We start from the raw sequence: 26,615 nt of genomic DNA on the forward strand, positions 1-26,615 counted from the left end.
TTCCCCAGTCATTACCGTTTACCCCCCAGCAAGCTGGGTACTCATTTTACCGACCTCGGAAGGATGTAAGTCTGAGTCAACCTTGAGCCGGCTGCTGGGATTGAACTCCCAGCCTCATGGGCAAAGCTTTAAGACGGTTGCCTTACCACTCTGCGCCACAAGAGGCTCTTTTCAAAATCTTAGAGCCATAGAATTAGAAGGAATCTCCAGGGTTATTAAGTCCAACCCCTGTACAATGCAGGAACTCACAACTTGCCCTTGTCAAACTCATTGACACTGTGAGCTGAGTGGGAGAGCATCTTCTCTGCACATAGAAGGTCCCAGGTTCAATCCCTGGCATCTCTACTTAAAGGTACAAGGAGTATGTGATATGAAAAACTTGTACCTGAGACACTTCTGAAGAAGTGAACAGGGACTCACGAAAACTCATCCCCTGCCACAGATTTTATAAAGTTTTAAGATGAGACTCTTGCTCTTTTCTATAGTGTTTCCAGTAAAGGATGTGAAAGACCCCTGTCAGAGTTCCTTGAAAGTTGCTACCAGCTAGAGTGGGCAATGCTTAACTTGACCAATGGTCTGACTTAGTATAATGGCATCTCCATGTGTTTCTAGAAGCATTTGATTGAGTAGCATGGAAGTGAGCAGCGTCCATTACATCGCAGCGCATGAAGCATTTCTCCAAGCATTATTCATTCTACATGGAATTATTTATTCATGGACACGAATCTTCTCCGGATATTGCCTAACCTAATTCCTTCTGGGTTTCCAATTCTTGAAAAATAAATCAATAACACAACCTGCTAACAAAGAAAACCTGAAGGTATCAAACTGGAGAAGCTATTGTAATTCTCCCAACGTTCATTATTAATGATTATATCTTGAATAATTTAATGTCGGCTTGGATGGCTGAAGTCCCATTACAGTGGAGGAGATGAAGATTCGGGGCATATTAGCTGATACTTTGAGTTGTGCACTCGACGAACCATTGTCATTTCAATTTTTAATTGGGAATGGAGTTTATGAATTTGCTAAGTTGGATGACTTCATCGGAAGGTGGTTTCAGATTCTGTGCAAATATGAATCTCAGGGGCAAAGAAGATGGATACTGCATCTACTTGGTGAGGATTCTGCACTTTGCCTTCACAGCAGCATTCCTTTTGGCATCAGAGTAGCCATGAAATATTTGGCCCTTTTCTTCATCAGCCACCATTTCCCATGCTATTCTTACTATCACACCATACTAAGAACTTTTTTTTTTAAAGCTCTTAATTATGTTATGGGGACATGTGTCTTCATCAAGAAGCCAGTGTGGTGCAGTGGTTTAGAGTAGCGATCCCCAACCTGTGGGCCGCGGACCACATGTGGTCCTTCGACTAATTGGAGGTGGGCCCCCAAGGACGCCTTCTTCCCCCCCCCTCCGGCCCTTTACTTCATCCCCCCCAGCCCTTTACAACACACTTCATTGTTGTGATGTGTCTGTATCTTATTTTGAAGGGATGTTTAAACATTACCATAGCAATCAGAGAGCTCTAGGGCAGTGGTTGAGAGTAGAGGAGTAAACTACCCCCCCCCCCCACCGGGCCTTAGTAAAAGGCGTTGAGTGGTCCCCGGCGATAAAAAGGTTGGGGACCACTGGTTTAGAGCAGCCTATCTCAATGAGGGCTCTGTAAAGCTTTGTAAAACTCTGTTACGATGTCAATTCATAGTCTGACGAAGAGTACTTGCACTTGAAAGCTCACGTCCTGAATAAATCTTTGTTGGTCTTAAAGGTGCTACTGGACTCTGATTTTATTGTGCTACTTCAGACCATCACAGCTACCCATTTGAATCTAGGGTTTCTTGACAGCCCTGGAAGGGTTTCCCTAATGAGTGGGAGTGAATTTATTTTCTAATATATATTTTTAACATTTGTTAAACATTTATATGGTCATGTTGATCTGTTCCTCACACCCAAAATGGAATTTAACTTCTTGGCTGCTCATGAAGGCTGATTAATTTGTATATCATATTGGGGGGGGGTATTCATAATACCAAGTTTACTCTTTAGTGAATCTAAATCACTATCCTTTCCCCATTAAGCCCTGTCTCTCTACCGCTTCACCTCTTTGCTTGTCTTCCCCTTCCCACCTCTTAAATGCCATTCCTGGCCCTCTGTCAGAGGTTCCCATTGGTTGACATTGCTGTGAGTTAGCATGTTTCATCTGTAGGCAGAGCTGTGCAGTGTTGCCTGAAGGGTACAACTAAAGGCTGTCTGTCACACCAACCGCAAGGAGGTGTAGGTGACACTTACCATCACAGGGTCCCCAGAGAAGCTCAGTACTCAAATGGACAAAGGTCATGGAGGTTTTGAGCCACAACAAAGACAGTGTTTTGATTTGTTTAAAGAGACACGCTGTCTGTTCATGTGTTTCACAAAATGACTGAAGGCGTGAACTCCCAGCCTTAGTGTAGTTTTCCGAATTGACTTCAGAGGCGACACACCAATAACCATTCAATGCGACTTGACTGCTGATTGCTTCTCCGTTAGCACGTGATACAAATGAAATCAACACACCAGGAACAAAGAGCAAGCCATTAATAACAATCTCCTTTAGATGCACTGCGCAATGTGCTGTGCATAGCATGAGGTCTGGCTGCCCTTACTACTTTAAAACAAAAAAATGGGTTCCTTCAATAAGAAAATGTGAAAATTCAATATTCTCCCAAATGTTAAATGAAGTATGAGACTTCCTGCCTCCCTCTTTGTTGTACATGATGCTCTACAGTAAGGCAACATAATGAGGGCAGTTTTTTACACAGCCATCATTATTGACTTTTCTCCCTAGCCATGCATCGGACGTTTGAGCCTCAGATGCCTTTCTCGCTAGCTTTAGAGTATTACCAGGCTTAGTCAAAAGCCTCTTTGTCAGTATCTCTTGCCATGCGATTCCCAGCAGGTCAGGCATCGCCCAACAAACTGCTGATGTAATAATGCAGCCATCTCATTTGGACCTGATCTATTATTAACGGAGCCCCACCCTGTCAAGTTGTGGCGTTCTATGCATTTTGATAGGCAGTACCGGTCTACCCATTACAAATTGCTACACTACTTTTGCATTTCATTGTAAGATTTTAAAAAAAATAATCAACATTATTACCGCCCGGGGAGGGCGGTATATAAATATAATAAATAAAATAAATAAAAATAAACATGATTATTTTACAAATCAATCTACCAAGATGAGCCAGTGTGTCGTAGTGGTAAGAGTGCCAGATTAGGCTGCCTAAGGAGGTGGTGAGCTCCCCCTCACTGGCAGTCTTCAAGCAAAGGTTGGATACGCACTTTTCTTGGATGCTTTAGGATGCTTAGGGCTGATCCTGCGTTGAGCAGGGGGTTGGACTAGATGGCTGCCTAAGGAGGTGGTGAGCTCCCCCTCACTGGCAGTCTTCAAGCAAAGGTTGGATACACACTTTTCTTGGATGCTTTAGGATGCTTAGGGCTGATCCTGCGTTGAGCAGGGGGTTGGACTAGATGGCCTTTATGGCCCCTTCCAACTCAATGATTCTATGATTCTAAGATTCTATGATTAGGATCTGGGGGACCCAGGTTCGAATCTCCACTCTACAACTGAAATTTCCTGGGTGACCTGGGGCAAATAGTATCCTCCCAGCCTAATGTACCTCACAGAGCTATGGCGAAGATCAGAAGGTAGAGTGCTATTAGCCACGGTAAGCCTGCCCTGGGAAGAAAGATAGGCTACAAATAGAATATAAGATAGACTCTATATGAAGCAAATAAGTATAAATGAATAAATAAATAAAACGACACATCCTTTGAGAGAAAAGATTAAATTCAATTAATGCAAGGCCACCATCTGCTCTTTTTACATCTCTGCATCCCTTACCACAATAAAATCTCTTAACTGATTATATATATAAACAGACAAAAACTGAGGCGTATTATAACCATCTGAGCATCCACAAAGAGATTGGGTTCAAAGTTTCAGTCAGATTGCAATATGTTTTTTGAACAATTTTGAGGGCTTGTTGGGGGGGGGGGAGTTTGCTGTTAGTTGTCGAGATTGATGTGTATTGTGCCCCAGTTGGTATAGTACTGATGTAATTGTCAGTCCTGAGCTGTCTACTCTTCCTGTTCCTCTTGTTGGTGGTCTGTGTGACACATGTCCCCACAGGTCGGTTCATCCTCTGAGGAAGGGGTAGTCAACCTGTGGTCCTCCAGATGTCCATGGACTACAATTCCCATGAGCCCCTGCCAGCCTTTGCTGGCAGGGGCTCATGGGAATTGTAGTCTATGGACATCTGGAGGACCACAGGTTGACTACCTCTGCTCTGAGAAATCCCCTCATGTCTGAGACTGGCTGATGACAACATCTAACTCTGAGCCTGGTTGTGCATCCACAATCTGGCACCCATTGTGTGCTTTGTGTAGCTTTAAACTGTGTGGGGCTGAAAATCAGGTACTTCTGAACCCCAGATTCTGACGAAACGTTTGGATTCAAAATTCTATAATCGTCCATAGTAGACAGTAGAATTTGTATGGAGTCTCCCCCCCCACACACACACACCCTCCCCCACAGTTACACATTTTCTGTCATTTGTCTAGTGAGACCATTGATCCATGGTGAGGAAATGACATTAAAAGGCTTAATCAGAGTGATTAAATTATCCTTTTATTAGAGCATTTGCAATCATGTTTAAAAATGAGTAGAGAGAAAAAAAATCGGAGCAATACATTCTGAAATGGTTTCTTATTTTTAACTTTTTTTACATCATCTGTGAATATTTTATCCCTCTTTACAAAGAGTTATAAATGTACAACCCTCCAGGGAAACAGGTTTAATTTGCAAAATGAAAAATAATGAAGTTGCAAAACCAAGCCTTGAAAAACCAAGGAATTTCTACAGACATTTTGAAACAAATATTTACTTGCCTGAAGATTAATCCTACCTTGCTGGACAACTGTCATTTGAGCTGCCTAAGGAGGCTGCCTAAGAGAAGGAAATAATTCTGAATTTTAAATCCCCCTCCCTTCATTTTCCTAAGTGATTAAAGATGCAGCATAAATCACTGAACTCTTCTTTCTTTTATGCTGCCTCCCTCAGTGCTGAAAAATTGTTGAAACTTTTCACAGCTAGCATGGTGTCATGGTGGACTAGGTATGGGAGACTTGAGTCTATGTTGTAGAAGATGGCTGGGTGACTGTGGGCCAGTTACACATGCTCAATCTAACCCATTTTCTATACACAATTACTCATATCCCCCCCCCATTTCAAAAGTGGATTTCTATTTTATTTCTGTTTGTGAAGAAATCAATGATTACATTATCTATGCTGGTCAATGACTGTAACAACTAAACTAAGCAAATGCACACCTCCTGCAGCTTCAGCTCTTTCTGGTATATGCTACACATCACAGGGTGGTGCTGTAGGAGCAGGACAGGAAGGCTTGGGGAGAAATGGCCAGCCTTTGAGGATCTAAAGCAGGGGTAGTCAACCTGTGATCCTCCAGATGTTTATGGACTACAATTCCCATGAGACTCTGCCAGCCCCTGGGAGAGCAGAGGCTCATAGGAATTGTAGTCCATGAACATCTGGAGGACCACAGGTTGACTACCCCTGATCTAAAGCACAAAATTCTGAAATTTTGGGGAACCTGCCTTTCTGGTCTTCTTCTCTTCAAATTTATCTTTGATTAAAATGGAGATGACACCAAATTGGGAGGAGTAGCGAACATGTCAGAAGGTAGAGATTTCTGATCAACAAGACCTGAACATGCTGGAAAAGTGGGCAATTGAGAACAAGATGGAATTCAAGACAGAGAAGTGTAGAGTACTCCCTCATGGATACTAGATGAGAGATATACTTGGGTGCGAACGAGATCTCAGGGTACTTGTGGACTGTAAGCTCAATAGAGGCATCACATAAAAATCACAAGATGTCATACTCCCACTGTATACCACATTGGTCAGGTCCCACCTGGAGTACTGGGGTTCTGGATGCAGTTCTGGATGCTTCAAGCAGTGGGTGGACAGATACTTATCCTGGATTCTTTAGGCTGATCCAGTATTGGACCAAGCCGTATGAAGATAGGTTGAGGGACTTGGGAATGTTCAGCCTGGAGAAAAGGAGGTTGGGAGGGGACATGATATCCCTCATTAAGTATTTGAAAGGTTGTCACTTGGAGGAGGACAGGATGCTGTTCCCATTGGCTGCAGAGGAAAGGACACACAGTAATGGGTTTAAACTACAAGCACAATGATATAGGCTAGATATCAGGAAAAGAAATTTCACAGTCAGAGTAGTTCAGCAGTGGAATAGGCTGCCTAAGGAGGTGGTGAGCTCCCTCTCACTGGCAGTCTTCAAGCAAAGGTTGGATACACACTTTTCTTGGATGCTTTAGGATGCTTTGGGCTGATCCTGCGTTGAGCAGGGGGTTGGACTAGATCTCCTGCACGGCCCCTTCCAACTCTATGATTTTATTCTACAAATTGATTAGAAAAAAGATTTCAAATGCAAAAAAAGGTGAAAACTGACTCTTCATCTTCATTGTTTAGGGAACCTTCCAAAGCAGTCCTGAAGTGGAGAGCAGCTTTGGGGTTTGGGCTCTGGCCTCCATGCCCCCAAGCCTCACCCTTGGAGTGTGGGTCATTCCCTCCCACCCCATGTTGCACCTAGGCCTTATGCCCTGGCTACCACAACCTAGAAACACCTCTCATCTCAAAATGGCTTGCAGATACCCTGTAAATTAGGTGAGGATAAGTGATTTCTGACCAAATTGCTGTTTGAGAACAGCTCTAACAGGACTGTGACTAGTCCATTGTCATCCAGCTGGCTGCATAAGGAAAAGTGGGGAATCAAACCTGGCTCTCCAGATTAGAGGCTGCTACTATTAACCACTACAACCAAGCTTTGCTCAGAACTGATTGAGTTGGTAGCTGTACATCTTTCTTCTTCCATAGTGACGTTTCAGGGGCATAGATGAAGTTCCTAGGAGGTGTCTCATGCAATAACCCTGTCTTGTTTTGCTTCAGTGAGGCTGTTGCTTTCCTGGGACCTAACAAGGCAAAATGTTAATAATATTTAATAGCATCCTTAAAAGTACAGATGAAGGTGCTATCTTCAAAGAGATATTTCTTCTTACCTCTTGTTAGTATTCTTATTCCAGCCTCCTGTGACCTGTTTTTGTTTTTTTCTAAATTCCCTCCCAAATGATTTTTCCCCATCCCAATGATTTTATTCGTATTCATATTCATATACAGGCAACCTAGTTGATTAATTAATTGATTTGTCAGTTAAGCATCACCAAAATAATTGCCTAAGAGGTCTTGAAGGGAACGATCCTATTTGTTTGTGTGAGAAAACGCAATTGATCCAGGCAGTGCTGAAAATAAAAAGCATGTTCAAAAAAAAAAAGAAAAGCAAAACTTGAAATTAAAATTGACATAATGTAAGTGGTTTAAACTCTTTTAACATATTATATAACATTTCAGGTTAGATTATACACTAGGCAAAAATTAAATCAAATTATATTATGTATTTTTAATTGTCTTTAGGGAATCAAGGATTGGTGAAGTGTAAAACTCTAATTAATTATGTCTTATGCAAATAGATTTTAGATTAAAACACCTCTAGTTTAATGCTGTCGTCTTGCCAATTTTCTTGCAACTTCATATTACAGAATAAGCTAACCACATGGGCCGCTCAGAGAGTTATTTTGCTAATAAGGTAATATGCTCATAATTCATTCCAACATTATCTTTTCCGGGAATCTCTAGGAATCATTAGAAGCTCTATGATTTTGATATCGTTTTTGGTGGTTAAGCAGAGATGCATAATGTCTCGGACTGCCAACCTCCAGGTGGTAAAGACCAGAGAAATAGGGAGCTGTGTAATTGTGAGTCTGAAACTATAGTCCATAATGCTTCCACAAGTGCAAAAATAGTCATTCATAAAGTAGCACAGAAAAAACCTAACAACCAAACAATTTTGGAAGTGAGTGAATAATGATACAACTATTTAAGTGTGATACCAAAAATTCAAGCAACCGTGTACCTCAATTTTGGTTTGTTGTTAACCTGAGAACTTTGAGATCTCCCAATATTAGAACTGATCTGTAGATGACAGAATTATTCTTTTCAAGAGGTTTTCTGAGTTGAACTGCTGCTTCTTAGGGATCATAGGTAAGGAGAATGACTATCCTTTTCTAGCATTATGTTACCTTTAGATTGTGTTCCTTTCACTTAAAATGGGCTTTGTGTTATCTTTTTTTTGTTTAAGATACATTATACCTAGAGGTATTTTGCAAACCAGCATCACAATCCCATGTAAAATTTGAAATTATATAAGTAAATAAAATACAAGGTTATTTGTTCATGTAAGAGTTTAATTTTTATTAATAACTTCATGTTGGTAATGGAAATTTTTTTTACTTTGGACTTAAGCCAATGAGGAAAGAAGTCAAAAGGTGTTTTAAGCCAGTTTATATTTTGGCTTCATGTATCAATATGTATTAAAGATGTTTCTTCTTTACATTACCATGTAGCCACTCTGCACCCTCAAAATTTCCGGGTATTTCCTAATTCAGCAGTGACAGCCCTAGATGTTACTTCTGAGTTTTCCCTGAAAGTGACATCATGCTGTTGGCTCAATGGATCCTGCAACTTGCCAGGACTTTCCACCATCACAGGACTACATGAAAAGTAACCCATCAAACAGGAAGTCCAGGGTTTGTATACAGATGCAGTCAATGGCAAAACACCTCTGCCAGGACATTCTACCACCACATAACTCATGTAATGAACATTCCAACTGTTGGACGAAAAATCACCTTCCTACTCACCACCGGCAAACAGCCCATATGCCAAACAAATGCAGCCTTAGTTCAGCCCTTGCTCAGAGTATCCCATCGGGAGGCCACAAACAATTCTACGGAGTCTCTACTGAGCTCCATGCAAAGAGGGTGCAAATGGTGAATTAGTCCTACTGAAGGAATTGGACTGCTAAAGGTACAAATCATAGAAGTCTTAAAGAGAGCAATGATGCATAATGCTGGTTGAATCCATCACTTTAAGATCAAAAATGCAATAATACAACTTCTTGGGACAAAAAGGGGGAAAGAAAGACAAGGAAAGGAACTCTACAAACATTCAGGCAGATCAAAGTTTAACTTCAAAGTGCTAAAATAAGTTGACACTAATCTTCTTTCTGCTGGGCTTTAGGAAAAGTTCCACAATGAACAATTATCACCGGAAAATGAAATAATTCAAAACAAAATGTATTTCCACAACACAGAATGAGGAAAAAAAGAAGAAATCTTTAAACTGTAAGTGGTTTTTGCAATAAATTCTCGCAAACATCCCTCCATTTTTATAAAGGATGCCAGTCGAAATGGTTATAGGAGCTGACACTTAAATAAAAACCTGCAAGGAAGCTTTTCTTTCTTTTTTAACGTTATCTTCAACTCAGAAAATACTGTAGTGAATTATCAGCCAAGATATTGGGGCTAAAATGGCTCTGGAGACTGAGAAAGAGGATTCAATCATACTATTTGAGTACAGTTTTTAAAAATAATAAAGAAGAATTGCCACTGGGGTAAAATATTAGTGAAACACTTCTGCCTTGATGATAGTCCTACACAACAAGCCAAATGTTTCCCATCAGCTGTGTATTTTTGTGCACCCGGAGACCAATGATCCTCGTCTTCCTACTTGCACGGCTGGGATTTGCAAAAATAATTGGGGGGGGGGGAGAGAGATGTCAGAACCTTCCTGTGTCACAATATGTGGATTGCAGCATTGTTTTGCTTTCATTTGTTTATATTTATTTCAGTGGTTTCTGACCTCCACTTTCACCAATGGCTTCGAAGCAGTGGGTTTTGCACTCTATAATTGCCTGGGGATCTCCTGAGAGTACAACTGGATCTCCAGGCAACACTTTGAACAAAGTGAAATTGATCACTTTGGAAAGTGCACCCTATGGCGTTATAGACCTCCCCTCCCCCCACCTTCCTCAAGCTCCGCCCCCACTCCAAATCTCCAGTTATTTCCCATCCTGTGGCTGGCAACCGTATTCCATGCATGTACAGTATTTATTCCCAGTTTATACTGTATTTGCACTTGGGGAGGGGTATTTACATTGGGGGCTGAGGGCCTGAAACAGCAGGGATGAGAAATTTTAAATTGTCCTTAAAGGGTGGTGCTTACATTTGTCTTGGTGTCTCAAAGACCGTTTATGCACTGGAGGTTTCATGCCGGGCTGCAGACTGGAGTTTTAGTCATGGCAGGTTGCCCCACATCTTCCTGCACCCACATGGAAGAACACTTGGCCTGGTGTACCTCATCCACCCCCGATTTGTGTTCTTGCATGGAAGCTGGGGAAGTACCCAGTGCATAAATAGTCAAACTGAGAATCTGGATTGTTGCATGCATGTTAGTAAGCAAGATGTTTCAGCGATTTTTGGGAAATGATTGCATCTAGAAACGAAATGAAATTGGGTTGGATCCAGACTCAGTTCTGACCATGGACCCCAATGATCTCATTCCAGAGAGTAGGGCCTAGTCTGCACACAAAGGATAATGCAGTTTCAATGTGCTTTGGCAGCTGGATTTTCCAGTGCAGAGCAGGAAAATCTACTTCTAAAGTGCATTGAAAGTGCATTATCTATTGTGTGCAGACTAGGCCCAGGAGTGGTTTAAGGAGACATATTTATATTGTTATGTCCGGTAGGGTTTTAATGGGGTTTTTATGGAGTTTTAAGAGCCTCTTGTGGTGCAGAGTGGTAAGGCAGCCGTCTGAAAGCTTTGCCCATGAGGATGGGAGTTCAATCCCAGCAGCCAGCTCAAGGTTGACTCAGCCTTCCATCCTTCCGAGGTCGGTAAAATGAGTACCCAGCTTGCTGGGGGGTAAACGGTAATGACTGGGGAAGGCACTGGCAAAACACCCCGTATTGAGTCTGCCATGAAAGTGCTACAGGGCGTCACCCCAAGGTGACATGACTCGGTGCTTGCACAGGGGATACCTTTACATTTACCTTTACTATGGAGTTTCAATTTTGGACAAATTTGTAACCTGCCATGAGTTAGAAATGAAAGTGGTAGGTAATAATAATAATAATAATAATAATAATAATAATAATAATAATAGAAATTATTGTCAAAGTATCAGCCAAGCAAGATGGGTTTTACGTTACTTGTACAGGAATTTTCTTTCTTCCTCCCACCCAAGGAGCTCCGCACACATGTTTCTTCCTTCCTGTATTTTTATCTTCACAATATCCCTGTGAGCTAGATTAGGCCAAGAAAAAGGACTGACCCAAGGTCATCTGGTAGGCTTCCGGGTAGAAGGAAGGCTTTCAACCTAGGTATCCCCACTCCAACACACTGGCATGGGATGCTGGGTAATTTAAAATTGTTTCTATCAAAAAGCTTCCCCCACTTCTTCTGAGGGACTGCAACGTTGAATGGATGCTTTTCTGGGACTCAAGCTTGAAAAACAACAACTATGATAGGCTATAGGATCCTATTTCTATCGCCGCTTTCTTTCCCATGGCTTTGGAAGTTCCATTAGGAACCTGAATTCAAATGCCTCTCTTCAAAAGAACTTTGTAGGGGTTTACAAATAAGTTATCGGTGAAATTATTGTCCCTGCCTCAGAAATCAGACTGGACTAAGAAAAGAAAGGTGTGTGTGTGTGTGTGGGGGGGGAAGAAGTTGGAGGGGAAGGAAAACATGTAATGTCCAATGACCTAATTTTACTACCAGGAAGGTTTCCCACAAAAGACTCGCATTAATCTTTAATGGCTATTATAGCCTGGGTTATCAATTATTCATATGCTCTGTTATATTTACCTCTGAGGTACACGGGACTCTGTTGTCAAATGGAGGGCTTGAGGTAAAATGATTCCCTGAAAGGAATGGCCCATGCAAGCACTTTTCCCTACAAGGAAACAACACAGATCTAGTGCTAACCTATTGTTACCTAACTCTAGGATTGTGGGTAAGGCAACATTTTTGAGCTAATTTCCTCAGGAAAGCAGCTGAGAAATCCAGAGGAAAGACAACATAGTTTCAACAGGGAATTCTAATGGAAATGCTTCAGGAAGTTCCACACTGTTGCGATCGGCTTTGTAATCGCAATGAGGCATGGATATCAGTTCTTGAGCCATTGATTGAAATGACTCAGAGAAATTTTAACCCCTGCTTTCTTCTCCCCATGACTTTTTTCCAAAGAGCAGAAAGCAAAGATTTGCCATTTAAACCCTGCTTTCATCTCCCTGTGTCTTTTTTGTGGGGAGCAGGAAGCAATTGTTTAAATAACTCTTGAGTCATTAAAACCAAACAGCTGAGCAGTGGTCCCTGCCACTGAGGTGTTTGGAAACCCCTGCTTTCAGCTTCCCCTGGCTATTTGTGGGGAGCAGAAAGCAGTGGTTTAAAGTTATCCGAGTTATTTCAATCAAACAGCTGTGCCACTCAGCTGATTTTCATGAACTGCATCAAAATGGTGAATGTTTGAAGTTGTTCTTCAGTTTGTGAACATTGATTCACAAACCATGAATCAGCAAAAGGGGGGGGGGACCCTCGTGAAACTGACAAGAGTTTTTTGAAACTCATAAGAACAGTACAGAAACCTAAAGGGGTTGGGGGGAGCACCTCTAGCTAGGCCTGTAACTTCCGGGGGGACTGGGGGCCCTAGGCCTAACACTTTCCTGGGGACACCTTCTTTTGGGGACTGTAGGTCAGATCCTATAAATTTAATCCTCACCAGACGTGGAGGACTGTTAGACGAGAGTCAGCTAGAGCCCTCCTATGACTTTGATGTATCTACCATGCTAAGGGGCATTCTGCTGTGTCACAAACCTCACAAACCAAACTGGTTCATTTGATGCTTAAAAGTCTGCAGTTCATGAACTGGGCACATCATGACCCACAGACTGAACCACATTTTCCTGGTCTGTGTCCATCCCTAGTAAGATGTTTTGTGAATTTGCTTCCACTGCTCTTCCAATAAACTCATGGAAACAAACGGGCATGTCTGGGAGAGTCTGTAGTTTTTCAACCTTCTCTGTGAGCACACACACAGAAACATGAGTGCTCATACGGAAAGCTTACAAGAAGCGGCTAGCTGCAAGAAGTTTTTGTATTGGTAGGTCTGACATAAAGGGAAATGTAGAAGCAAGTTCTTCCCCAGGTTAGATATCTAAGGAATTAAGTGCCTTTTCACAAAATTTCTGAAATGGCTTTGAAGTAATGGAGTATCCTTTCCTAAGAACACATTTTTGGGTGGAAGAAAAAAGTTCAGCGTGATAGCACTCTGATACACCACAGCAATTCAGTGAACACAGCACCTGGGAAAAAGTAGCCATTCAACTGCTGATATTGCTGCCAGCCAAATTTATATGCAGTCTACTTCACACTGAGTTTTGCCCACGTGATTTATGCCTATGCAGAAAGATTGCCCTGGGCAGTTCACAGATAGGGAAGTCATGCTGTATGAAATGAGTCTTTGACACGGTGGTATATGTAGCTGCAACAGGCATTAGAAGTGTTGAGTTCATTGCAACCTAGCATACTTTCTATAGTTCTTCTGGAATATCTATAGACAACCAGCTGGTCAATTTGCATTATAATTTTGTTCATGAAGCCATTGATTGCGTTTTTACCATCGTGCACTCTTGTTAAAGCGTTCTCACAGATTGCTTCCATGTGCTGTATGCTGGAGAGCTGTAGATGATAATCTGGAAACTTTCACATGGGTCAATACATAACAGCTTGACTACTGACTACTGGCTGTAAGCAGTGCCTCAGTGTGAAAGTGCAGCTTGCACCAATCTGAGCAGAAGGGATGGAACTAAGTTCCAAATGACAGGGATTTAACCTCACCTCATCTTCAGCTCTTTAACAATTACAGCTTAGCTACAGTGCCCCAACTGTGACTCAGCCTTGAACTAGGAAGGTCTATGTGTCATTGCTGCCTTGACTCTATTGATCCAGGGTGACAAGCTACAAGGCAGTGGAGATCCTGGGGATGGTGCCAGCAGTGAAAGAGCTGGGCTTGGGGCCATATGCAGGCCATCCCTACCTATCACCACCCTGATGCTTGCTGTTGGTTCCACAGCAGGGAGGTATTTCACACTCCCATGTGGAATGCTTCCATTCTGTAGGAAGAGTTAATTATTGCTGCATTCCGAATAATATGAAGTAAATAAATCTTACTTCATGGAAATTCGCTCCAAGGAAGACTGAAATGACTCGGTCACCTTCTATTCAGTTTCTCATCCTGATATTAATGCATAATTTCAACATTATTAGAAATATCAGTAGAATTTGCATAGCAATATCTTCGAAATAACCCAGTACAGTGGATCAGTTAAAATGTAAAAAAAGGTAACGGATGAGTGGAATCTGACTCCCACAGCAAGATAACAGCAGTGTGTCCTAAATCGCTGGTAGCTCTGACCTGGGTAGCCCAAGCTAACCGGATCTCATCAGATCTTGGAACTTTAAGCAACGTTGGGCCCAGTCTACTCTCTGGAAAGCAGATTACCAGCTAATACCAGGGTCATGACATGGAGGCAGGCAATGGCAAACCACCTTTGGATGACTCTTGCCTTCAAAACCCCAATGAAGTTGACATAAGCCAGTTATGAATTTGCAACAACAACAACAACAAAAGATGACAAAGAGTTGGTTCTTATATGCCGCTTTTCTCTCCCTGAAGGCGTCTCAAAGTGGCTTACAGTCTCCTTCCCTTTCCGCTCCCCACAACAGACACCCTGTGAGGTGGGTGAGGCTATGAGAGCCCTGATATCACTGCTCGGTCAGAACAGCTCTATCAGTGCTGTGGTGAGCCCAAGGTCCCCCAGCTGGCTGCATGTGGGGGAGTGCAGAATCGAATCTGGCATGCCAGATTAGAAGTCCACACTCCTAATCACTACACGAAACTGGCATGGGGGGGGTTGAGGGGGGGGCGGCAAAGTCCTGCATTTGGACACCTTGGAAGGTCTCAGCAAAGCAGAAAGTACTGGGTCAAGTAAGTCCATGCAACCCAGGAATAGAGAGACCCTAATAGTTTGTTCTGGCATACCTTCTTAATATGTCCATAATCAATTTAACCTTGAAGTGCAGAGATGTGTTTTATTACCTTTTCCAGCAAAATATCAATCCACCCTATTTAATTATTGCTATTAACTTGCAGTAAACTGAAGTGTTCTTTGACTCAGGAAAACAATGCTGTCCTCGTTCAATGTTTCATCTCTTTAATATGCCAGCAATAATAAAAAAAATCTCATAGGGTGCATGCATTTCTGAATTCTGCCTCAGACTAGAACAACTCTCTATGAACTCTTAATTGCTGGCACATTCCCTTCACCTTGGTTACCTTCCGTAGAAAATGACACCACTGTAAAAAAAAAAAAGATAATCCTTTTTACAGGGTGATTATGCCCCAGTTCTAATTAATTATCAACTTAATCTGTTTTAATGACAGCTACTGTTTACAACACTGCTTGTCAAATAAATCACCCACTTACATCCCTGTTCCAAAGCTTTCTATAGTTAACAAATACATGTACAAGTCACATATACCAAAAGAATCTGGAAGATCAAACAGCTAGAATCAAAGATAATTTAATATTTGACATTTGCTAAATGCATAATATTTCCATTCATGATAACGTTGATTTTAAAGTTTCAGATTCTAAATTTGAAGGTGACATTTTTTTTAGTTAGAGGCTGCTGCTAATTAACCCGAATTTGATAATTTGCATTTTGTCGTTGCACATTATTTTGGATGGGAAAGGGTTGCTCAGACATTTCTTAGGCTTAAGGGGCATTGTAGGGGGAAGGATTTGAAAGCTGTTGTGTTAGCAATGGAGAGAAGTATGTGTACATCAACTAAAGCAGAGGAGCACAATGTCAAACCTTTCTGGCTTCTACCTAGCCTTGAAAACCCCTTTCTAGGGTTGCCACAGGTCAGTTAAGATGTGACATCACTTACATGCATATATAATTCAAACATCTTGGATTGGGAAAGAGGTAGAGTTTGTGGAGGAAGTTCTTGAGTACCATCCATAACATATAAAGGATCCTTAAGGTACTGGATGATTCCTCCTTGTTCTAAATCAGCCACCACTCTTATTTAGAAGAGCAAATAATTTGACTTGGTATGAGACAGCCTCATAGACTCATAAGCTGTTGAGATCGCAGCTGAAGTCAACCAGGTATCTTCCTGCCACTATACAATGCTGGCCTTCAGACACATCCACGAGATCATCTTTTTGAACAAACTCAGGTCTTCAAGTTGTGTCCGCCTTTTGAATAGAACGAGCTCTCATACATTTTGCTTTAGCAGCAGCCCTTCCCCTTCATTCACTGTTCCATACTTGGCTATCCTCTCGTTGCCATATGACTCGATTGAGTTATTGAACACAAAAGCCAGAGAGCATTTTGCTGTACGTGAATTGAAGGGAGACCATGCTGGGACAGTCACCTTCAACACTCTGCATTCAGTCTAAATTTACAGTAATAGACTCATACTCCAAGAAGGCTTGCTGTGTTTGTTTGCAAACTAGTATGCAGTACTTACAAGTCTGTGGTTTTATTGACATATTCCTTTCCTTTCCTGTGGTTTTTAATTGAAACCCCCACCGCTCAGCCAAGCTCCTGGAAATTAGGGAACAGAAGTCTCACATTTACCTTAGCGTTTAGACAATATGAACATGCATAGTAAAGTTTGGTTGCTTGGTTTTAAAATACATGGGCCACTTTAGAGAAGTAGCTTGTCCTAACCTGAAATTCACTTAAAAGGTATGCGTTGAATACCAGCAGAATGGTGAATCTAATTAAGTGAACAATAACAATGAAGGATAGATTGTCATGCTTTACAGACTTTCATTTCTGTTTGTAGCTCTTGGACATCTCAGATTCCAATTCGAAGGACACTTACATAGGAGTAAGCCCTACTGAATAAAGTGGGGCTTCTGAACATATAGAAGGAGGAGGAGGAGGAAAAGGAGGAAAAGGAGGAGGAGGAGTTGGTTCTTATATGCTGCTTTTCTCTACCCAAAGGAGTTTCAAAGCAGTTTACATTCTCTTTCCCTTTTCTCTTCCCACAACAAACACCCTGTGAGGTAGGTGAGAATGAGAGAGTCCTGGATATTCCTGCTCACTCATAACAGCCCTGTAAGTGATGTGGTGAGCCCAGCTAGCTGCATGTGGGGGAGCAGGGAATCAAACACGGGAATCAAGTACTCCTAGCCACTACACCAAGATGGCTCTCATATATGATTGCACTGTTGTCAGTGTATCAGTGCTAGGTATTATTCTGTAATTAGTACTTCCCTTTCTTAATTCTCATCTAGAGAGCTGAAGAGAAGAAGAACTGATTGGTTTTGTTTTGTTTTTGGTACCCTGTTTTTTACTACCTAATAGGTTCTCCAAGTGTCTTACAGTTGCCTTTCCCTTACCAATTGGGCTGAACCCATGATATGCTTCTATAGAGCTTTTAAAGAAGATCAGACAATTTCATTGATGATAGTTCCATAAACGTTCAGTGACTTTATTTATTTATTTATATTTTTATACCGCTTTTCCATACGGTTCTGGGCAGTTTACCCATAACATCATGGAGTAACTACATAGAACATTGTAGAACATGTCAACCAGAACAATATTTTAACAGGAACATTGACAGTTTTGGGGAGGTCACATTCTTTGGTCATGGAAGGGGGGTGCCTGTAGGTGTCTTGGGGTCGGTCAGCCTCAAGGAAATGCCTGGTTGGTCAGTCCAATGAGCATCTATTCTCACTCTACGTAGATTCAGAACATAGTATTCTGGTGAAGACGGCAATTTTTACATGAAAATGTGACTGGAAAGTTTCCTCTGTGGAGAAGGGCTATCATTGGAGAAGAAGCTCCCACAGGTTTAAATGTTCACAGAATGAGATCACTTTAAGACCAAAGCTCCGGTTTCCAGTTCAGCTTGATTCCACTTGGATCATTTACCCCTTTTGACAATAACAACAACAGCAAAGATTTGTCTTTGTTCCCTCCGTCCAAATGAAATAAAAGGGGATAATCTCCCACCATCCGCTACTTTACAGCTGTTAAAATGCTTTGCCTTTTTGACATTCGCTGAAAAGGAGGTTTGCTTTCCAGCTGCTCCATCTTTTGTCCTAGAACAAAAGTCACCTGGGTTATTTTGTCAATAGGTGTCATAGGCTACTGCCATGCAGGACAAAGGCACTGGAGTCAAAGATGTAGCTGCTTAAGTGCAAGGGAATGGGTCAGGCTAATTCCTCCTACCTCTTTCCGAAAAGGATACCAGTAACCGCCCCGCCCCCTTGGTCCTCAGTGTTCTGCCAATATGATTTAATCCGTGGCAGAATGCTAAAAAATCATATCATGCTTCATACAACATGAAATACAACATGAAAGAGCTATAAAAGCTTTTTAAAAAATGGGTTGCATGATTCATTGTAGAGTTGCCATCGAATTATACTTCCAGGCCAATTTGAAAAAGTGGAGCATATGGGGAATTTGGTGGGAAGCAACAAAAAAGCTTTCCAAAGAAGCTGGCAGACTTGTTTCACTTTTTATCTCTCTCTCTCTCTCTCTCTCTCTCTCTCTCTCTCTCTCTCTCTCACACACACACACACACACACACACACACACACACACACCTGTGGGTATTCCATAGAATCATAGAATCATAGAGTTGGAAGGGACCATACAGGCCATCTAGTCCAACCCCCTGCTCAACGCAGGATTAGCCCTAAGCATCCTAAAGCATCTAATACTCATTTCTTTTATTGATATAAAAAAAATTCTATTTAGGGGTGATCAAATGTTCCCAACTTTATTTTACTGTAGGCTTGAATAACTGTGTGTAGTATGTGTGTCCAATGCATTGTTTCAATGCAATACTTATATAACATTTATAGGTACAATGCAATCTGTTTATGTATGACAAATCCTAGCTCGGGCTTGTGGGGGCATCTCATTTTCCCACCTTCTTGATGTTTCTTCTTTCCCTTCCCTAAAAGCCCCCATAGACCCCTTTCCTGGTTTGCTTCTTTCTCCCTTTTGCACTTACCATCCACCCGACATCAGTCTGATTCCCCACCCCATCTTCAGCTTTCCCTGTCCCCAAAAAAGCCCAAGGTTTCAGGCACCAGTATACCAGAGGCAGGAGCCGGCAAACAATTTATGTTTGTCACCACAAGTCAGCTTCAACTAGATGGCCCTTTCTACTACAAACCAACCTAAGAACATTTTTTCAGGCTTCAAGCCAGGATAATTTTTTTTCAGGTTTGTGGAAAGATCTGCTTATGGCCTGACCTATACATCTGTTCCTTCACAGGGGTCTGATAACCTTACAATGATCTTCATAAGCTTAGAATCATAGAATCATAGAGATGGAAGGGATCTCCAGGGTCATCTAGTCAACCCCCCTGTACAATGCAGGATCTCACAACTACCCGCTCACCCATAGTGACCCCAGTTTCATGGGCAAGTGATCCCCTCTTCACCAAAAATCTCCAGAATCCAGCCTGGCCTGGATGAAATTGACCTACCATCCCACAGCGGCTATCATCAATCCCCTGGGTATGCAAGGAAGGACCACAAGGGACAAACATTGGCACATCCCTCCCTGTCCACCCACTCACCATCTGCCTAAGTTCATAAAATCAGCATTTCTATCAAATGACTATATAGCCTCTGCTTTAAAAATTCCAAAGAAGGAGAACTCATCACCTCCCACCACCTGCATCCTGAGGTTGTCCAGTAGCTGGGTTGAGTTGGGGCCATTTATAACTTGTGATTTCGGGAATCAGCAAAACTGGATTTACATTTCTCTATAGCGATGCAGCAGTATTGATTTTTATTTTAAAATGCATCTCTGTTGTGGCATTACTGCATAGCAACACAGAATTGCCTTTTAAAAAAAATAGGCGAGCTGGGGGGGGGGAAGAGTTTTAGTCCACAAGAGAACTGCTGTACTGTGATTGGTGGCTGGCTGTGATTGACAAGCCAAGGAATGGAGGGAGAATTTTGGCTTGTCTTCCCTTGTAACCTTGTCAGGTGGCAAAAAGCCACAATGGGGCAGAGGGAAAACACAAGAGGGGTCTCCCTATGAGGAGGGCTGCAAACATGAGATTTACTATCCCACGTTTGCAAACAGGAAGCTACTCGCATTTTGCTCCTCTGGGCGTAAATGTGTCCGTGTCCCTTCCAGCTCTACCGTTATAGTATGAGGTCTGTTTCAACTTCTATAGCAAGAGGAAGAACACTAACACGTTGTATACATTTACATTTCGTGTAATCATGTTATTATCTGAAACTAATGCCATGCTGTTAAAATTTAGATAAAGTGTCCTGCAATGCATACAAAACGTTCATTTGTTGAAGGCCATTAATTTAATTTCCTGGGAGCAAGATTAAATGTAAGACATTTACATAATCATTAGTTGTGAGGTGTAGGGTAGATAATTAAATATTCTACTACATTAATTTATATTTAATTAACTGTGCTTCCATGATCCTTCCATCTGAATATTAATATCAGGTAAATAAATGATTAGGCTAAATGTTCACTTGTGTAAAAAATGTGGTCACTGGATTTTGGTGAAATGATTTTTCACCAAAATGAATGAACATTAACAGTCTTGCGGTGACTTGTTGAAGAGAGATTGCATTCAGCAACTATAAGTGACTTTGTTCCCAATTTAATTTGCCAGATATTTAACATTTATTGTTCAGTAACTGAAAATGAACAACCGTTTCCTCATTTTATTTCTGTTTTATATACATTTTTCTCTATTTTCTTTCTTTACGTGTTTGTTGTTGGTTTTCTGAATTCCTTTGTGCCATGAGTGTATATTGTGTACACATAGACCGTTTATGCACTGGGAACTTCACTGCCCCAGCTTCCGTGCAGGAGCACAAATCGGGGGCGGTTGAGGCACATCGGACCAAATGCTCCCCCGTGTGGGTGTAGGAAGAGGTGGGGCAATCTGCCACAACTAAAACTCCAGCCTGCAGCTTGGCTTGAAACGTCCAGTGCATAAACGGTCATACACACAATAATGGTAGCTCATTGTATAAGGGATATCACATGTAGAGATAATGCTAATTTATTGACACACAAAAAATATTGAAAAATGCATACAATTTATAGGACAAATCTCAGCATGAAATGAAGATTGCCATGGTGCCAGTTGTCCATAGAGACCTCGGAATGGTGCCTAGAAATCTCAAGAAACACCTGGACATTATGGGCACCGAGCAAATCACACCAGACCAGCTCCAGAAGAGAGAACAGCAAGAATCCTGCAAAGATATATCCACAATTCCCAAAAACGTGGCTAGATCTCTCTGCAGAATACCAGCAACCAGACAAATATCTAATTTTTACAATTAACAACAACAATACAGGTTTGTTTTAAAAAGGAACAAGTGAAACTGAAATTACAGTTCTTAGCTCAAAGTACAAGTAATTTGAAATCATTGTGAACATTACAGTGATAGCCTTTCCACCCCTTTGGCTGACTATCTGAGGTTCTTGAATAAAATATGTATCCTGGTACTAAAAATGTTCCAACTGTCAGTGAATATAATGGTAAACACAAAATTATAGATTAAGTTCAGAATCCTTCTAGGTAAAAAACAAAAAACAAAAAAAAAACATGTCTTGCAGATGTGGGTCTTCAATATTCTGAACTAAGTGGGAGGATATTCATTTTGTCTTCATAAGAGTGGGTTGGTGACCAATATCCTTATGACTGCTTTTGCAATAGCCGCATAGTAACTCAAACTACTCAAACTATGGTCAATTCTGCATGGGCAGAAAAGCTTGGGACAACATCAGTGTGGACTAATCCCATGTCCACATGATGTCACTGCCAGGCCATCTCCCTCCCGGGAGATTGGGCCCCAGAAATCCCACACTAAGGGAATGGAGATTCTTTCATGTTCCCTTAGCCTGCTTGTGGGGGCTAACAGGGTATGCCGCCATGGATTGGGCCCCAGAAACCCCACACTAAGGGAATGGAGATTCTTTCATGTACCCTTAGCCTGCTTGTGGGGACCAACAGGGTATGCCGCCATGCAGAATGGGCCTTTGTGAGTTACTATAACCCACAGAGTGATTCCTCATCATAGAATCATAGAATTTCCTGGTTCATGTTCATCCCTAGTAACCAGGTCATTTGCAGCTTCCATCTAGACAATGAAGGGATTTTTTAAAATCTATCTTCTTGCTTTCTCCCTTTCTCCAGGGAGTTCAGATTTACCTAAATGTTTCCTGTTGTCTTTACAAATACTGCAAGTTTCATGGCTGAATGGGGATTTAAATGTGTCTTTCTTAGGACCTAGCCTGGCACTCTAACCACTACCCTTCACTAAAGATATGAACTGGCCCCAAATTAAATATTGCCACCTTCAAAGATAGCCCAAACTAAGACGAATTGGGTCAAACAAACCAGAGATACAGAGTGCAGAGAACCTCTTCCTGCTGGACTGCTCTGTCAACTTTGTGCCTCAGCTCCATACACATTTTATCCTGGGAAATTCAGGGCATTATGCTGATTTTTCATCCCCGTGGTTACAGCTTGCCTAAATTAATCTATTTTTCCTTAGGCTATCCCTGGTCACTCCTGTCTAGAAACTGCAGTGCATAGTGTTTAGCTCCAAGTAAAATATGGTCACAATCCCTGAAGACTCTGAGAAGATCATCAACGTTTGTAAGAGAGCTTAATGGAATGATGTTTCTTTGCTTTGCATGAAGTTCCATATGAATATTAGACAAGCACAGGTTTCTGGCCACAATTTGTCTTTCTCCAATTATTTCAATTGTCTCACCCATCTCCTTTAGCCAAACAGCTAAATGAATCCATAAATTGGATCCAGTTGAAATTGACAAGAGGATCTAGATGAGATAATGCTTTCAGTTTCATTTCATTTTTACATTATGGCTTCATTTCCCCACTACTGGGCTTGTAGGTTCGCTTTTATTGGGCTACATTTTCATTCAGAACGGATATGGTATTTATACATACACCGTGCATCCTGTATACCTGTAATATATAATGCTACTTAGTTCGTGCAGAACTAACGTTGAAAAAATGCATACATAACATTTTATGGGGAGAAATCAATGCAAGGGAAACATGGCATGAAAATAAAGAATTAAGGGTTCGGTTGCTGCAAGAGAAAAACAAAATGGTGATTTTCAGAAACAGCAGGGATGAGACATTCAGAATAATCTTCATTCTCGACTCAAACATTTATTTATTCATTTAGAGCATTTTCAGCTCCCATCGGTCTCCCAACCTCGGCTCAAGGCAGGCAAGGTTCCCTTTTGAGAGGATTATTGTATAATGTGTTTCTATCTTGGAAATGATATTCACAATTGGTTGGCTCCTACCAGCTATTCTGCTTGATCTTGCTCCATTCTCTTCCTCACTGTAACCTCCCCTCCCCTCCCATATACCAGGGGTGGCCAAATTATGGATCTGCAGATGTCCATGGACTACCATGTAGTCTTCCAACACGGGGGTATGCAGACAAGGAAAAGCTAGGGGTAAATTACAGCCTTCACTTGGAGCCAGCATGGGATTGCCCGTAACAACTCCATGCCCCTAGCAGCCTAGTAGATAGGAGAAATAGACTTACTCTAAACTGGGGAGTGGTATTCAGTAAGGCGTGAGTAAATTCTTTTAAAAATAAATCAATCCCAGATGAACACTTTTCTTGAGTGTGGCACCTTTATGTGGTGGCCGGGGGGCAATGAACCACGTTCCTTAGAACTTTCAGATCACGCTAATAATTGCTTCAGAAAACCATCTTTCTTTTTTGGGGGCCATACTAAGGAGCCGTGCCTTATAATGCAATTACTTTTTCAACAAGATGATCCCTCGGTGAGATTATCCTCCGACAAGATTATTTCATGATGCTTCTGCTCCTGAGGACGATTATCAAGAGGGGTGATATTAATAATTAACTAAAGATGTGGCAGCTTGATAGAGGAATTGCAACAGAGATCAGAGAATTTTCACAGGGCATTATTTTAATTCTCTAGCTATATGAACCTGTTCAACTTATTACTTACACATGTATAGGAAAAGCTTCATCAAAATAGGTCTCTCAGTAGCAGAGGGCTGTCTTTTGATAAAATATAATTTCTGGGAATCAAAGACTTAGTCAGACGGAAGTAAGAGGTTTGTGTGTGATGGTTAGGGATAAAAAGGCTTTTACCCAGTTCTTTATTATTCTGGAATTTCTCTCTGTGTAGTATTCCACTATTCCTAAGGTCTATTAAGAAGGAGGCACTGAAGATACACAATTTACTGCTGTTTTCAGATCCTTCCATGATGTTAATACTATACATCTTGTGACTAAACTTTACAAAAATCAATCTTGATGGTGTTGCATGTAAGATCACACCAAGCTTCTTTTTATGTGTTGTTTCAGGCATCTGCCCAAGTGCCCCTGGCCTTAAAAAAGATGTCTGACACATACAGCTACAAATTGTTCATGCACAAAACTGAAAAAGGAAAATAGAAATCCACAACACTATGAACCTGCATAGTATTCAATGCAAAATTCAATATCTAGAATCCACCTGGGGATGCTTGTATTTTTGGTGCTTGGCAAAAGTGGGAAAGTTCCCAGAATATTGGCCCCTCTGGTGAATCTCCTGATGACACCTGTGCTTTGGCCATGTGACACTAACTGTTGAACTGGATGGGCTATTGACCTGATCCAACATGGCTTCTCTTAGGATTTTATGTTCTTACCTGTCTCCTTAATAACAACACGTTTTGCTAAGGTATGAACTTTCATGAGTCAGAGCTCACTTTGTCAGAGACAAATATTTATCACACACAAAGTACCCTGGGATATTTTTTGGTCTATAAGGTAGCACCAAACTCAGATTTTGTTCTACATTCCTGACAAGTACGTCAAACTATGCAGAAACACCACTCTTTCTGCAAGTGCCTTTGTTTTGCTGTTTTAGCAGCACAAACCACACAATTTACTATTCAATGTAGCAGTGACCATTACAGAAATAGACCCTTTATTTATTTGCTTCACTTGAACCCTGCCTTTCTCCATGGGTGGTGGGGGGGCAAAAATCAGCTTACATCATTCTCCTCACAACACTTCTTTGTTGGCCTGAGATTGTGCGATTGGTTTATGGTCATCCAGCAGGTTTCCATGGCAGAGTGGGGATTCTGGTCAGATTATCAAGGAGAAGTTATAGGGGGAAAAGTTAGGACAGTCCAGAGTCTCCAGACTGTCCGCTGAATCACACGACAGACGATCGTTTAGCTTTACAATCCCCACAGAAATAAACGCTGAGCTTAAAAATGCAAACAGCCTGCAGCGTCCAGGGGAGAATCTTGCTCTCGCAGATTGGCCTGCAGTTTTAGCTGACAAAGAAACAGTAACCCTGCAAGCAGTCAGCGTATGGAATTCTTAAAATGTCCAATCTTCAACTCTACCTACATTCATATTTTATTTTTTTAAGATTTTAAATGTTGTCAGTCACCTATAGACATTACACTTTTCTTGATTACCCAGCTCATTTTGAAAAGAACTTTGCTCAGAATTATCACAATAAAAGAAGAGCCTCTTGTAGCGCAGAGTGGTAAGGCAGCCGTCTAAAAGCTTTGCCCATGAGGCTGGGAGTTCAATCCCAGCAGCCGGCTCAAGGTTGACTCAGCCTTCCATCCTTCCGAGGTCGGTAAAATGAGTACCCAGCTTGCTTGCTGGTGGGTAAACGGTAATGACTGGGGAAGGCACTGGCAAACCACCCCGTATTGAGTCTGCCATGAAAACGCTGGAGGGCGTCACCCCAAGGGTCAGACATGACTCGGTGCTTGCACAGGGGATACCTTTACCTTTACCTTTATCACAATTAAAAAATGTATCTCCTTTTATTTGAACATGAGCTTACACATGACTTTGCATTAATTTCTTTGATTCTGTTCCACAGATCATTAAGAGGAGATATTGGGAAGTATCTAAGTTGACTTTGGCCCTTTTCAAGTTTATTACCCATGTGACTAACATATCACACACAGCCCCTCCCCTGATGGATAAATTGTAAAATCTACAATACTAATCTTCCCTTCAAGGACTACTAGTCCCAATTCTCTTAGCAGTACATTTCCACACTGCCCTTTCTAATAACTTAGTTTCCCACTGAGTAAAAAGCTTTTAGTACTTTGAAAATGGAGCACTGTTATTCTTAGCCACTAAATTCTTAAACTTCCAATTCAGCTCAAGTTCAAGTGGCAGCTCCTTCATGTCCTCATTCAGCGGAACATTTTCATACCATTAATATAAAGCATTTCATCGTGACATCTAGCAATTTAATCAACTCGCCGTTTAACTTGAGTGACAAGAAAGATGTTTAACTAAATTGAGATTCCTAGAAAGTTTGAAAAATCCCATAAATATGTATATATTTAGAAGTATATTTTCAAATCCACCAAACAGAATATAGGATTCTTCTTTCTTCAGAATTAAGACAAAGACCCGATGTTGAATTCAATGAGCTGGAACCAGCATAAACATTTCCACTTATACTGGACTTCTTGTGCAAGCAGACAGA

Source organism: Paroedura picta, chromosome 14 (assembly GCF_049243985.1).
Source record: "Paroedura picta isolate Pp20150507F chromosome 14, Ppicta_v3.0, whole genome shotgun sequence".
Classification (NCBI taxonomy): Eukaryota; Metazoa; Chordata; class Lepidosauria; order Squamata; family Gekkonidae; genus Paroedura; species Paroedura picta.